Consider the following 14,600-nt stretch of genomic DNA (forward strand, 5'->3'; position numbering starts at 1 on the left):
TTATCTGAAAATCGAAATGATGAGTGAGGAGATTACATTTGCAGATGGCACAAAACTATTCAAGGTTGTTAAAACTCATTCAGACTGTGAAAATTTGTAGGAAGATCTTAGGAAATTGGAAGACTGAGCATCCAGATGGCAGATGAAATTTAATGTGGACAAATGCAAAGTGATGCACATTGGGAAAAATAATCTGAATCATACTTACCTGATTCTAGGGTCCACATTGGGGGTCAGCATCCAAGAAAAAGATCAAGGTGTCATTGCAGACAATACGCTGAAATCTTTTGCCCAGTATGTGACAGCAGCCAAAAAAGCAAACAGGAAGCTAGAAATTGTTAGGAAAGGGATGGTAAATAAGACCGGTAATACTATAATGCCTCTGTATCACTCCATAGTGTGACCTCATTTTGAGTACTGCGATCTGTTCTGGTCACCATATCTCAAAAAAGATACAGCGGAATTAGAAAAGGTTCAAAGAAGAGCGACCAAAATGATAAAAGGGATGGAACTCCTCTCATGTGAGGAAAACTAAAGAGGATAGGGCTCTTCAGTTTGGCATCTTTAACATTTAGCGTGCCTACAATTTTAGTGCACACTAAAAACGCGAGCGCGCCTTAGTAAAAGGGGGCCAAAGTTATTCAAAGTTGTTAAATCGTTAGAGGATTGTGAAAAATTGCAAGAGGACCTTACAAGACTGGGAGACTGGGCATCCAAGTGGTAGATGTCATTTAATGTGAGCAAGTGCAAATAGCTATGTGATGCAAGGTTCCACATTAGAAGTAACTGCCCAGAAAAAAGATCTAGGTGTCATCACTGATGAAATGTTGAAACCCTCTGCTCAGTATGCAGTAGCGGCTAAGAAAGCAAATAAAATGTTAGGAATTAGGAAAGGAATGGAAAACAATTGTTATAATGTCTTTGTATTGCTCCATGATGTGACTACACCTCGAATACTGCGTGCAATTCTGGTCACCGCATCTCAAAAAAAAAAATTATATCCCTTTTGACAATACCATTTAAGACGAGCTGAATAATGTTAAATCTGGCCTTGATCTGCTGGAAGACTGGGCCTCCACCTTTAAATTAAAATTAAATAGAGAAAAAAAAAACAACTTTATATATAACCCTCTCACACTATACAGTATTATAGCCTTACCATCGATCAAGTAACTTATCCATCGGAGTCACAACTAAAGATATTAGGAGTGATAATAGACTCTTATATGTCTTTTGATGCCCAAGTTCAAGCAGTCACAGCAAAAGTATTCAGAGTAATGTGGAGATTAAAAAGAATCAGATATCTCTTCCCTAACGATATTTTCAGAACCTTGGTCCAATCATTAGTACTATCACACTTTGATTATTGCAAAATGCCATTTATGCCAGCTGCAAAGAATTGACCTAAAAAAGATTACAAACAGCCAACAACACCACAGTCAGACTTATTTAGAAGGTCACACGTTTTGAGAAAGCTACTCTTCTGCTCAGGAAACTAAACTGGCTCCCTATAAAAGTCAGAACTGCCTTTAAACTCTGCATATTCATTTTCAAAGCTCTATATAGGTTAACCCCATATTATATGCAACCTTTAATTAATCTACCCTTACATAATGCTCTTCCTGGTTCCAAACACTATCTAATTTTCCATTTTCCCAGTTGCAAAGAAATGGTATATAAATCAGGTTTCATGGCAGGGATCCTTACCAATGTACCAAATGGTGGAACTCCATCCCAAAACTAGTAAGATGGGAACATAATTATTTGAAATGTCAGAAATTTTTTTAAAACCTTTGTTTATAAGAATTTTTTTTAATGATGGACCCCTTATAAGGAAGAATCATAACACAAAGGGGTATATTTATTTATTTATTTATTTGCTGCATTTGTATCTCACATTTTCCCACCTTTTTGCAGGCTCAATGTGGCTTACAATGTTCCTTTGTGGCATTTGCCACTCCAGAGTAAAAGGTACAGTTGATATTACATAGAGACATGGTTTAACATAATGGATTATGTGACTAACATAATGGATCGTCATTACAGAGTAAAAGAGGCGGTTAGAATTACCTAAAGAATATTGATGACCTGGTCGATTAGACAGATAAATAGCACGTCAATTCCGAGTATAAATGCAATTTATTATCATTATTATTATTATGTCACATTTGTATCCCACATTTTCCCACCTTTTGCAGGCTCAATGTGGCTTACATATAACCGTTAAGGGTGTTACCGATTGCGGTCTAAACAAATACATGGTATGAATGAATACAAAGTGTTTACTAAGGTGCGTTAGCGTTTCTAACGCACCTTTAAATTTAAGCTGCGTTAAATGCTAATGTGCCTATAAATTTCTATGGGGGCGTTTGCATTTAAAGCACGTAAGCCATTTACGTGTGTTAAAAACGCTAACGCGCCCATAGCGCACCTTAGTAAACATAGGTGAAAGTGTCCATTTCCATTCTTTTTCATGTCATAATGTTATTCTTTCAAATTAATTATCACATTCTATTTAATCATTGTTTAATTCAACCCTACAAGTATTTTATACTGATGTATTCACTGAATAATTTGTATTGTTAATTTAATAATATGTTAGATACATTGAACCCAATTTGTATTGTTAATATAACAATCTTTTAGCCACATTGAACCCAATTTGATTGGGAAAATGTGGGATATAAATGAAATACATGATATAGCAGAATTTAAAAAGATGCAGAGAAGGGCAATGAAAATGATAAAGGGGATGGGACGACTTCCATATGAGGAAAGGCTAAAGTTGCTTGGAGAGGGGAATTATGATAGAGGTATATAAAATACTGAGTGTGGTGGAATGCGTAGACATGAAACACTTGTATGATCTTTCCGAGGACTAGGGGGCACGCAGTGAAGCTACTAAATAGTAAATTTAAAAGATAACCAGAGAAAATATTTCTTCAATCAACATTTAATTAAACTGTAGAATGTATTGCCAGAGAATGTGGTAAAAGCAGTTAGCTTAGCAGAGTTTTAAAAAGGTTTGGAAACTTCCTAAAAGAAAAGTCTATAAGCCATTATTAATATGGACTTGGGGAAATCCATAGCTTTTTTCTAGGATAAGCAGAATAAAATCTGCTTTTCTGTTTTGGGATCTTGCCAGATACTTATGACCTGGATTGACCACTGTTGGAAACAGGATACTGGGGTTAATAGACCTGCTGTCTGTCCACTTCTGTTCTTATGTAATAAGATTAGAGGACACTCAATGAAGTTACATGGTAATACTTTTAAAATGAATAGGAGGATTTTTCATTCAATGAACTCATAAGCTCTGGAACTCATTACCAGAGGATGTGGTAACAGCAGTTGGAATATCTGGGTTTAAAACAGTTTTGGACAAATTCCTTGAGGAAACGTCTATAGTCTGCTATTGACATAGAAATGGGGAAAGCCACTGCTATCCCTGGGATTGGTAACAAGGAATCTTGCTACTATTTGGCATTCTGCCAGGTACTTGTGGCTTGGATTGGCCACTGTTGAAAGGATACTGGGCTAGATGGACCATTGGTCTGTCCCATATATGGCTATTCTTAAATTCTTATGCTCTTACGCATTTAGGTGCAATCACATATGCCATGTGCACCTGTGCCAGGAATACATACATAATTTATACTATTTTATAAGTTGTACATATAAATGTGCTTTTTTTCCCATGTTCCAACCAGTCTTCAGATGTGCATGCCCACCTGTTAAATACATTTCATCACTGATTTGCGAGTATTTACAGAACAGCACATAAGCACATATCAATCATGTACGTGTGCGCCCATATACACGCATATCTGCTGGTATTCTGAACATTTACACATGTAACTGGCATGTAAATATTGCAACTACTTTAAATAATTGCTTCCTAAATGTACAAGTGTTTTATCTATAAATTGTCAGTGGCTCGGTATAGGGTCACTGAAAATTCTCACAGACTGCCCCAGCACTATGTCATTGAAAATTTTTTAAACCGTGCACAGAGAATTTCACGTAACACCACACAGTACTCTGAAATTTCTATAATGCTTTCAAGGACATAAAAGGGTCAAACACTGCAATATAAAACCAAACAGGTAATCATATAATACATAATAAGGAATCACTCAGTGTGTCACCACTTACGTGTACTGTACGTACGTCACAACAGCAAAATAGAGCTTAAACAGCTACTTTTGCTAAACGTGGTGACTGTTTTCACACATCCTTGTAATTCCTTTTGTGAACTAATACCATAAATGCAGTGTCAAAAACCTCAAATGTGTCCACAAAGCAAAAATTGTGTTTCAAACATGCCCAAAATATAAGAATCCAAAAGTCATATGTAATTTTCATGAAATATATATCATCAATCACTTAGTTGTGGCAAAAGGAAACCAACTGCAGCTTACTAGTATTAGTGCACAAAAGGAATTACAAGGATGTTTAAGCTCTATTTTGCTGTTGTGACATACCTACAGTGCACATAAGTGGTACACACTGAGTGATTCCTTATTATATACTATATATTATAAGATTACCTGTTTGGTTTTACTCTGCAGTGTTTGACCCTTTTATGTCCTTGATGGCATTATAGAAATTTCCGCCAGCACTGTGTAAAGCAGGGGTGGGCTGCAACCCAGTCGGGTTTTCAGGATGTCCCTAATTAATATGCATTATTTACATCCAGTAACAGTTCCACAGTTTTTTTTATATGTTTACCTTTTATTAACTTCTTTCTTTAGCTCTACATATATTTATACAAACTGACAATACTTCATTACCTCATTATCTTGCATACTACCACTCATACTCTCATTCATTCACCTTCTTGCGACGGGATCCCTTTTAACCATTATTTGTTACATTACATCTTATTACATGTTTTCTTATTCAACTCATTTCTTCCATCATATGTATTTACTAAATGAATACCAGATCTTTTATAGCAAAGTCCAATGTCTATTGATATAAACACAGTCTTATTAGATCTTCTTGATCTGATTCCACTTATCTGATTGATGTTTTGTTTTAGATCCTCTTTCTGATGTGCTCGGTTATCCGTCGCACTTTTCACAGCGTATCTCAACTAAATGTCACTCTCTGCGTTGTTAAACCATTTCTTCTTTATCAATAATCCTAGCGATTAAGTAGACTTGTTTCCTTTTCTGCTTGTAACGATTTGTCAAACTTGTCAAGACCCTACGCGTTTCGCTCTTAGCGTCATCAGGGGCATCGACTTTAAACATAAGGCATTGAAGTAATATCATAGCATTCATACCTCATACACTCTCTAATATCCCTTCTCAATGCATACCAACCTACCTTATAGCTTGTTAATATTCTATTTTGTGCCAGAATGGTCAGTCAGCATTTGTAATATATTCTATAAAATGTCCCTGCAGTTTATTCTACATAGGACAAACTGTGAAAAAGGTAAAGCACAGAATAGCCCAACACCTTAGCAATATAAGATTGCAGAAAGTAGAAACTCCTTTAGTCAAACATTGGCTCATTAAAAATCACAATGTAGAAGAAGTAAGATTTGTAGTGTTAAAACAGATGGATTTGAGCAGGGGAGGAAATGTTCTACAAAGAATGTTGCAAATAGAACAACGTATGATATATGAATGGAGAACAGTGACTCCTATGGGATTAAACAAGGAAGTAGAGTGGGTGGGTATATAAATGGGTTTGAATGCACAAATAGCGATTAGACACTGTTCACGCATGCGTAGCATTAGAAAGCAGGTAGACACCATTTCCTGATGTCCGGAGAGTGGACCATTCTACTACTACTACTACTACTATTTAGCATTTCTATAGCGCTACAAGGCATACGCAGCGCTGCACAAACATAGAAGAAAGACAGTCCCTGCTCAAAGAGCTTACAATCTAATAGACAAAAAATAAAGTAAGCAAATCAAATCAATTAATGTGTACAGGAAGGAGGAGAGGAAGGTAGGTGGAGGCGAGTGGTTACAAGTGGTTACGAGTCAAAAGCAATGTTAAAGAGGTGGGCTTTCAGTCTAGATTCTGGCATTAATAATTAATATGCATGAGATCTATCTGCATATAATGGAGGCACTGCATGCAAACAGATCTCATGCATATTAATTGAGGAAATCCTGAAAACCCAACTGGGTTGCAGCCCTCAAGGACCGTGGCTGCCCACCCCTGATCTAAAGTGAGGGAAGAGCATGGGCACTCCACTCAACTATATGGATAACTGGCAATATTCAGCCTTTATTTGTTTAACTAAGTGGTTTAATTTAGGCCAGATAAAATATCAAGCAAGGACAATCAAAAGCTGCAAGAACTTGGAAACCTACTTTGTGAACTGGAGGCAGCCAAAGCTGATACATACCTTCCAGGGCTCCACTGTTTGGACACATCTAATGGCATAAGGTCAATCACAGCAAAACTGTCATATGATCTAAGGGAGAAATAGTCTTCATATGATGCAGTGTTTAAAAGAGACAACTGGGGAATTTCCTCTCTTCCTAATCTTCTCAAAGTTTATTCAAAATCTGACAGTGAGGAGAGACAATCCTAGCTTGTCACTTGACATGTCTAAAATGAAAAAGGCCTGTTATTTCCAAAGCAAAAGGCCAGTGTCACCCACATCACTTACACATTCTAGTCTTCCACCCACTACAACAAACTAGCAGATCTAGACTAACAGTGCCCTTTACACAAGAAACCTCACCCTTTTAAGAGATGTTGATGGTTTAGAAAGAAACCCTTGGCAGGAAGAAAAAAATTGTTCAAAAAGTACTATAAATGCTGTTCTTCATCAAACCATCTTTCTAAAGACTGTAAGGCAATCATCAAATGTACAGTGTGGCAGTGACCAACACTTCCACACCCTACACCAAGATGGTCAGAATATTAACTCCCTAGAAGGCTCGGCCTCCTTGATAAGTCATGGAGAGAACAATGAAGAAAAGATGCCAGCACCTAAGGTTAGTCCCAAATGTACAGAAATGTGTGGAGAGTGCAATTGTGGAAAGTCCTGTGCTAACATAAGTCTGGTCAAAGTGGATCCCAAAAGATGTATGTCGTCATGACAACCAAAACAAGAAAAGAACTAGCGAGGTCAGAGTTTTATGATTTGCTTGGCATACATCAAGATTATTCTCACTAAAACTCAATACACATGCTGAAATTGTAAAGAAAATGGGGAGAAAACCAAGGGGAGATAAAAATGAAGCTATGGACGGTAGCATCAAGTCACATCTACAAATCCTTACAGACTGTTACCAAGTACCAAACAATAGGGATGAAATTCCTATACCAAAAGTTACTTGACACCATCCACGTTTGAAGTCTTTAGCCAGGCAACTCCCACCTTTGAACTCAGATGCTCAAATTCTACTTCTACTGGACAAAGATGTTCTAGGGTTACACAGCCTTGCAACAGCTCCTCCTATGCCCATTAAGTTGACTTGGGATGGGTAGTAGTAGGTGGGGCTTACCTCAACACAATATACAAACCAGGCATCAATACATATGCCATCAGTGTACTACAAAATGAGTGCACATCCTTATTTGAGCCATGCCCTAAATATATGTCCATTAAGAAGGCTCCTGACTGCAAAAGACTCACCAACCAATTACTACTAATCATTTTTATAGCACTACAGGATGTATGCAATGCTGTACACAGTACATGCAGGTATGTTCTCTGTCCCTAGAGGGCTCACAATCTAAGCTTTTATACCTGGAGCAAATGGAGGGTTAAGTGACTTGTCTAAGGTCAGAAAGAGCTGTAGTGGGAATTGAACCCAGATCATCAAGATCAAAGCCTACTGCACTAACCATTAGGCTACTCCTCCTCAGAAGTAATCTCCCAGACTGCTTCTCTGTCAGACTTGGGAGAACATCTGGGGAGCTCATTGCTCCAGGTCACAAGAGATGATAATAAGGCCACTCTATCCATGGAAGAGAAAGAATGCCTGATATTCAAAGAATTATTTAAGGATCAGTCAAATAGTGTATGCTGTTCTAGGCAAAGTATAGAGAAGCTTCAATAGCCAGCTTAAACCATCCCCAAGTAGAAGCTTTACCAGTAGACTCTCAATTCTTAAGCAAATCATCTTTATTGTAGTACTCAGAATACACAAAGAAAATCCAACTTACACTTCAGTTGCTCAGAAGAGAATTGTTGCCTTCTGCACATAAAATCTGTATCTAACCACCCCAGAGGCAAGGAAATGGCCAGAACCTCAGCCCAGCTGAGAGGAAAAGCTGTAACACTCAAAGGAGAATAAGGGGGAGAAACTCAGGGAAAATAAATTTGAAATGACTTGGGGAGATGGTGAAAAATCTTGATGGAGTTACAGTAAATTAAGGAGGGATCAGCCCCTAGAACAGCTGCAGATCACAAAAGCATGCTCTCTCACTAGGCTCTCTCACACAGCCCACAGGGGCAGAGAGGGAGGGTTGGCCCTAGCTCAGAGATAAAAGCCAATAGGGAAAACTCACAAGGAGCGGGAGAGCCCCAGTACACAGTGCTATCTATTACACAGACAATGCAATAAATACAAATAATACTCATGTTAAATGCACCCTTGCCTCCATGAATGTGGGAGCAGAACATAGTTTTTTGGCTCCTCTGTTATTCTGCACACCCAAACCTCAACTTCCTGACAATAGAAACCAAACTCTCTTATGGCCGGCATTAAAATTAAATATGGAGAAAATAAAGTTTTTATGGTTCAGTATGAAGATGGATATTATCCCAGAGTCTATTCAATTAATGGATGGTACCATAAGATAGACAGTATTTCTTGAGTATTAGATATCCTTTTGGATTCAACATTGACTTTTGAACCACAGGTTAATCTAGTTGTTAGAAAATCTTTCTTCAAATTGGAGGAGTGGCCTAGTAGTTTGGGTGGTGGACATTGATACTGAGGAACTGAGCTCAATTCCCACTTCAGGCACAGGCAGCTCCTTGTGACTCTGGGCAAGTCACTTAACCTTCCATTGCCCCAGGTACAAATAAGTACCTGTATACAATATGTAAGCCGCATTGAGCCTGCCATGAGTGGGAAAGCGTGGGGTACAAATGTAACAACAAATAAAACAGTTGCAGCTTGTTCAATCAAATTTTCATCAAGAGCATTGGTCTAATCTACGGTTTTGTCAATGCTAGATTACTGTAATGCTTTGTACACCGAGTTCTATTCAAAGCTTTTGAAGAAGTTATATCTCGTTCAGAATACAGCATCGGGATTAATAATCTATAGAAAATCTATGTTTGTTCATTTGAATCCTCTGCTCAAAGGTTTGCATTGGCTGCCAGTTGAAACACGGGTTAAATTTAAAGTCTGTTGTATGATTTTTAAAACATTAAAATGGTGATATCCCTGATAGCTTTCCCTCTGGCTAGTTTGTTGGGTGGTCGGTTTAGAACTCATAGTCACGAGTACTTGTTGTTATCTTTTCCACCCATTAAGGGTATTAGATATAAGAAAATTAATTTAGGATCATGCTATCATTCTGCAGTTGCGCTATGGAGTGCATTACCTATATACATTTGTCAAAGTACATTATATGGTGTCTTTAGGAAGAGTTTGAAAACATGTTCTTTTAATTATGTTTTTAATTAGTTTAAGCATTGTGCTGTGTATGTTTTACTGGTTGTTGGTTTTTTTTGGGGGGGGGGGGGGTCGGTTATATTCAGGCTTATTTTCAAAAGGGATCGCCGGCGATCTTCCGACACAAATCGGGAGATCGCCAGTGATCTCTCAATCCCGGCCAAATTGGTATTATCGAAAGCCGATTTTGGCCGGCCCCAATTGCTTTTTCGTTGCAGCGCCGGCCAACCTTCAAGGGGGCATGTTGGTAGGGTAGCGAAGGCGGGAAGGGGTCGGAGTGGGGGCGGGGTTACGAGATGGCCGGCTTCACCTTATTATGAAAATAAACCCGCCGGGTCGAACGAGTATTTTGCCGGGCGGACTTGGTCCATGTATTTTTAGGACCAAGTCCCAAAAAAGAGCCCCAACTGACCAGATGACCACCGGAGGGAAGCGGGGATCACCTCCCCTTACTCCCCAAGTGGTCACCAACCCCCTCCTACACACACAAAAAAAATTAAAGCATTTTTTGCCAGCCTGTATGCCAGTCTCAAATGTCATACCCAGCTCACTGACAGCAATATGGAGGTCCCTGGAGCAGTTTTTAGTGGGTGCACTGCACTTCAGGCAGGTGGACCCAGGCCCATCCCTCCCACCTGTTACATTTGTGGTGGTTAATGTTGAGTCCTCAAAAAAAAAAAACCACTGTACCCACATGTAGGTGCCCCCTTCACCCCTTAGGGCTATGGTTATGGTGTAGACTTGTGGGCAGTGGGTTTTGGGGGGATTTGGAGGGCTCAGCACACAAGGGAAGGGTGCTATGCATCTGGAAGCTAATTTTGGGTTTTTTTAAAGATTTTTTAAGTGCCCCCTAGGGTGCCCGGTTGGTGTCCTGGCATGTCATGGGGGCCAGTGCAGTATAAATGCTGGCTCCTCCCACAGCCAAATGCCTTGCATTTCGCCGGGTTTGAGATGGCCGGGTCCGGTTTCTATTATGGCTGAAAATCGGACCCTGCCATGTCATCTAAACCCGGCAATCCGCTGGCGATCCTATTCTAAACCCGGCGAGCAATTTGGCCGGTGCTAAGCGTATTTCGAAAATACGCTTGGCACCGCCCACTTACAGCGCCGGGCCCGAAGATGGCCGGCCATCAATTTCGCCGGTGCCGTTCGATTATTCCGCTCATTGTGACCCACTCTGAAACTGAAGTTTCTAGAGATGTGAGATATAAGATCCTAATAGCATAGCATACCATAGCATTTATCTTTGGGAAAGTTTGTGTGTTGTCTCCTCCTTTCTGGGCATTGTTCCAGGCCAAAACAATGTGACAGTGCACTCCTTACTCCCACCCTGACACATCTCTCCCCATATCTGATCCCCTCACCCAAAACCTTGATCTCCAATCCCATATCCCCTCCAGCTCAAACCCATCTCCAAATCCCCTCCCCTCCTTGGGTTCATACTCCCATCCCCAAAAAGGTCCAAAACCCTCCCCCATTCACACCCCCCTCTCACTCTTCCTCTGACCCTCACCCCCATCAAGACATACCCAGAGGTCTTCATCGGTAGTTCAGTAGGCCAACTGTGTTTGCTCCCATTATGGAATGTTAGGATTCAAAATGGCTGCCTTGATTCCTAACAGTGGTCTCATGGTATTACCACAAGGGAGCATTCTACCATATATGAAAATGTTCTTCTTATCTGAAAGGATGCCCCCTAGCAGTAGTATCATAAGACTATCATTAAGGGCCATGTGGCCATTTTGCATCCCGGTGCAGTCCCAGGCAGGAGCACAGGAACACTGCTCCTACCCAGGTTATACTGGACCACCAATGGTGACCCTGGGTAGGTCCTGGGGGAGACTGAGGGGGGTAGGAGCAGAGGTTCTGGGGGCTGGTGTCCACAGAGGAGGTTTTACACTTTGTGGACAGGGTTTGGAACTTTAAGGGCATTGGGGACAAGGGCTCTGACTATGAGTACTGGTTGTATAAGGTGTGTTGGGGGGAATTAGACAATGGGGGGAGGAAGCACCACAATGGAAACTGCTATAATAGCAGCATGCTACTGAACCACTGAAAGCATGGCTACACCTACTGCCTCCTTCTGAGGTGGTAGTATGTGCAGCCACACTATTGGCAGTCGTGACAGCAAGCATATGATATTGACCTGCACACTAGCTATCGCAGTAGCACAATCCTGTCATGCCCACGCCCTCATTAATCAGATAGCACAGGTGTTTTACCATGCTGACTGGTTTAGTAGTGTACTAATGGTTTGCTACTGCTTAATGAAGCTTAGTAAAAGAACCCCTTGGTCAAGAAAACATGTATATATTATAGCATATGAAATACTTTTTATTCCATAAAAATAAAACAATTTTAAGACTATGCAGACAGTGATATCTTTTACTCTAGACAACACTGATCCTTCTTAACCTGAAATCAAACTATAATAATACCAATATAATCTTATTGGACAGTAGGATGCGAATGATATGTACCCTGATGACACAGAAAGGATCAGTATAAGAAATAACTATAAGGTCTTAATGTTCATTCACATGTTTAATTTCAGCATCTCACATGGTGCTTTACTTAACAAATCCAAAGGCTTGATATTAGTGAGAAACTATGGGGCTCATTTTTTAAAGAGAAAAACGTCTAAAAAGTGTCATAAAGCACCATTTGGACGGATTTCTTCTCAAAACGTCCAAATCAGTATTTTCGAAACCTGTTTTGCAGTCGTCTATCTAAGCATTTTGTCTGCGGTGTGTTGGGGCGCATTTTGAAGGTGGGATTAGGGCATTCCTAACATCTGGATGTGTTAGGGCCATAATGGAACAAAACCAAGACGTCTAGGGCAAAAACTTCAATGTTTTGGACTAGACCTGTTTTTCTAATGAATAAGACACAAAAAGGTTCCCTAAATGACTAGATGGCCACTGGACGGATTCAGGGATGACCCCCCCCCCCCCCACCTCCCAAAAATGTGAATAAAAGTAGTACTATGACAGCCTCAGATACTATAGCCAGATCCATTAGAATGTATGCAGATCCCTGGAGTAGTGTAGTGATCAGTGCAGTGCACTGTAGTCAGTTGGACCCAGGCCCATACTTCCTCCTGCCTGTTACACTTGTGGTGGAAACTGTGAGCTCTCCAGAACTGACCAGAAACCCACTGTACCCACATATAGGTGCCTCCTTCGTCCATAAGGGTTATTGTAGTGGTGTACAGTTGGGGGTTGGGGGTGGGTTCTGGAGTGCTCAGTAGACAGGGGAGCAATGGTGAGATGTATACCTGGGAGCATTTATATGAAGTCTACAGCAGTGCTCCCTAGGGTACCCCATTGCTCTCCTGGGATGTCTGGGGGACCAGTCTGCTAAAAATGCTGGCCCTCCTACATCCCAATGACTTGATCTTCTGCATTTTTCACTTGTGTGGGTTTATTTTGTGAAAATGGCCTGAAAAGATAAACTCACAGAGCACAAAAAAAGATAGATGTTTTGCTTTTTCGAAAATGGTTACATTTGCTATTCGTATTTGGAACACTTAGGGCAAAATGTCCAAAATCTGACTTAGACGTCTTATCAAAAATGCCCTTCCATGAGTACTATTTCTATTTCATAAGAAATATTGTTTTTTCTTTTTTCTTTCAAATTTTTTTATGGATAGGAAATAAAACCATGAAAACAAATATATCTTTTCCATACAGATATAAATCTTTTATTAAAGTAAAATGAAAAATGCCATCATTTAGCTGTGTATCTATAATGGATTGTAGATGCATTTAGAAATGAACCAAGCTTCACAGAAGTGCTGCATTGCCTTGAAAAAAAAAACATTACAGTTCAGATGTGCTTGGACAGGGGTTCTTGCCTTGCAAATGGAGTCTGTTCTCCACCAGCTCTCTCTCCATGCAAGAGAGAAGCTGGGAGTAATTCAACATGCTGAGTAGAGATGCTATTTATAGTTTTACACTGTTGAAATCTTGATAGCGTCGCAGTAGCTTCAAGAAGGTCATACAACAAAATGCATCATAGGCAGTTTCAGTTCACAGAAGAAAATGCTGCAGACTAACTCTTACAAACCCAATGGGGAAAAAAGGGGGGGGGGGAGCAACTTGCCCAGCATGCATAGAGAACAAGGCAAACCAATAGAAAGAGTCCCAAAAGACACAGAGAGCTGTGCTCTGAAAAAGCCTACTACAATAAACTACAGGATTACAGTGATTTGTCGTTCAAGGGTACAACCTTATTTAAAGATACAGACAATGCTTAACATATATACATAAACATAAACAGCCTGCCTCCATGCAAATGGGGGCAGAGCACTGTCTGCTGCGGGCTAATTTAGAATGGATGCTCAGTGTCTGGCCATACCCAGTTACCTGTGCTGACTATCTGGTTCATCAGTGGCTGCCATAAATTATCCAGATACAGCCAATATTCAGCAGTGGTACTCAGCTGGCTGGGCAAGTTAGGACAGCCTTTTATATGGCCCGACTTGCCCAGCCAGCAGCACTGAATATTGTCAGTGCCTAGATACTTATGGCTCCACCTCTGGACAGAGCCACCGAGAGGGGGGGGGGCAGAAGGGACAAAATTCCCCGGGCCTGGGCTTCCAAGGGGGGCCTGGCGCCGCAGTCCTTGGTCTCACCCGCCTGAGGCTCCATCAGCCTCTCTCCGTCCGCCACCGGGCCCCCTGCATTCAAATCGGTAGCACCTCACCTCCGTGTACTGCAGTGGCAGATCGCCTCCCTTCGGGCCTTCCCTCCCTGTGTCCCGCCCTTGTCTGATGTAGCTTCCTGTTTCTGCGAGGGCAGGACACAGGGAGGGAAGGCCCAAAGGGATGTGATCTATCGCTGCGCTTTCACACAGAGGTGAGGCACTGCTGATTTGAATGCAGGGGGCCCGGTGGCGGACGGAGGGGGGCTGTCGACGGGGCTGGGGGTGGGCGGGTGGACACTGGGGACTGCGGCACCAGTGGACTGAGTAGCGATTGGGAGG

At 41.0% G+C, this 14,600-nt stretch overlaps 1 protein-coding gene across 1 annotated transcript in view; it reads right to left on the bottom strand.

Annotated features, from left to right (window-relative positions):
* The window catches only part of STK32C (serine/threonine kinase 32C), a 534,408-nt gene that overhangs the window by 469,601 nt on the left and 50,207 nt on the right, over positions 1 to 14,600 (bottom strand). The gene's annotated exons all lie outside the window — the stretch shown is intronic.

Source organism: Microcaecilia unicolor, chromosome 5, assembly GCF_901765095.1.
Source record: "Microcaecilia unicolor chromosome 5, aMicUni1.1, whole genome shotgun sequence".
Classification (NCBI taxonomy): domain Eukaryota; kingdom Metazoa; phylum Chordata; class Amphibia; order Gymnophiona; family Siphonopidae; genus Microcaecilia; species Microcaecilia unicolor.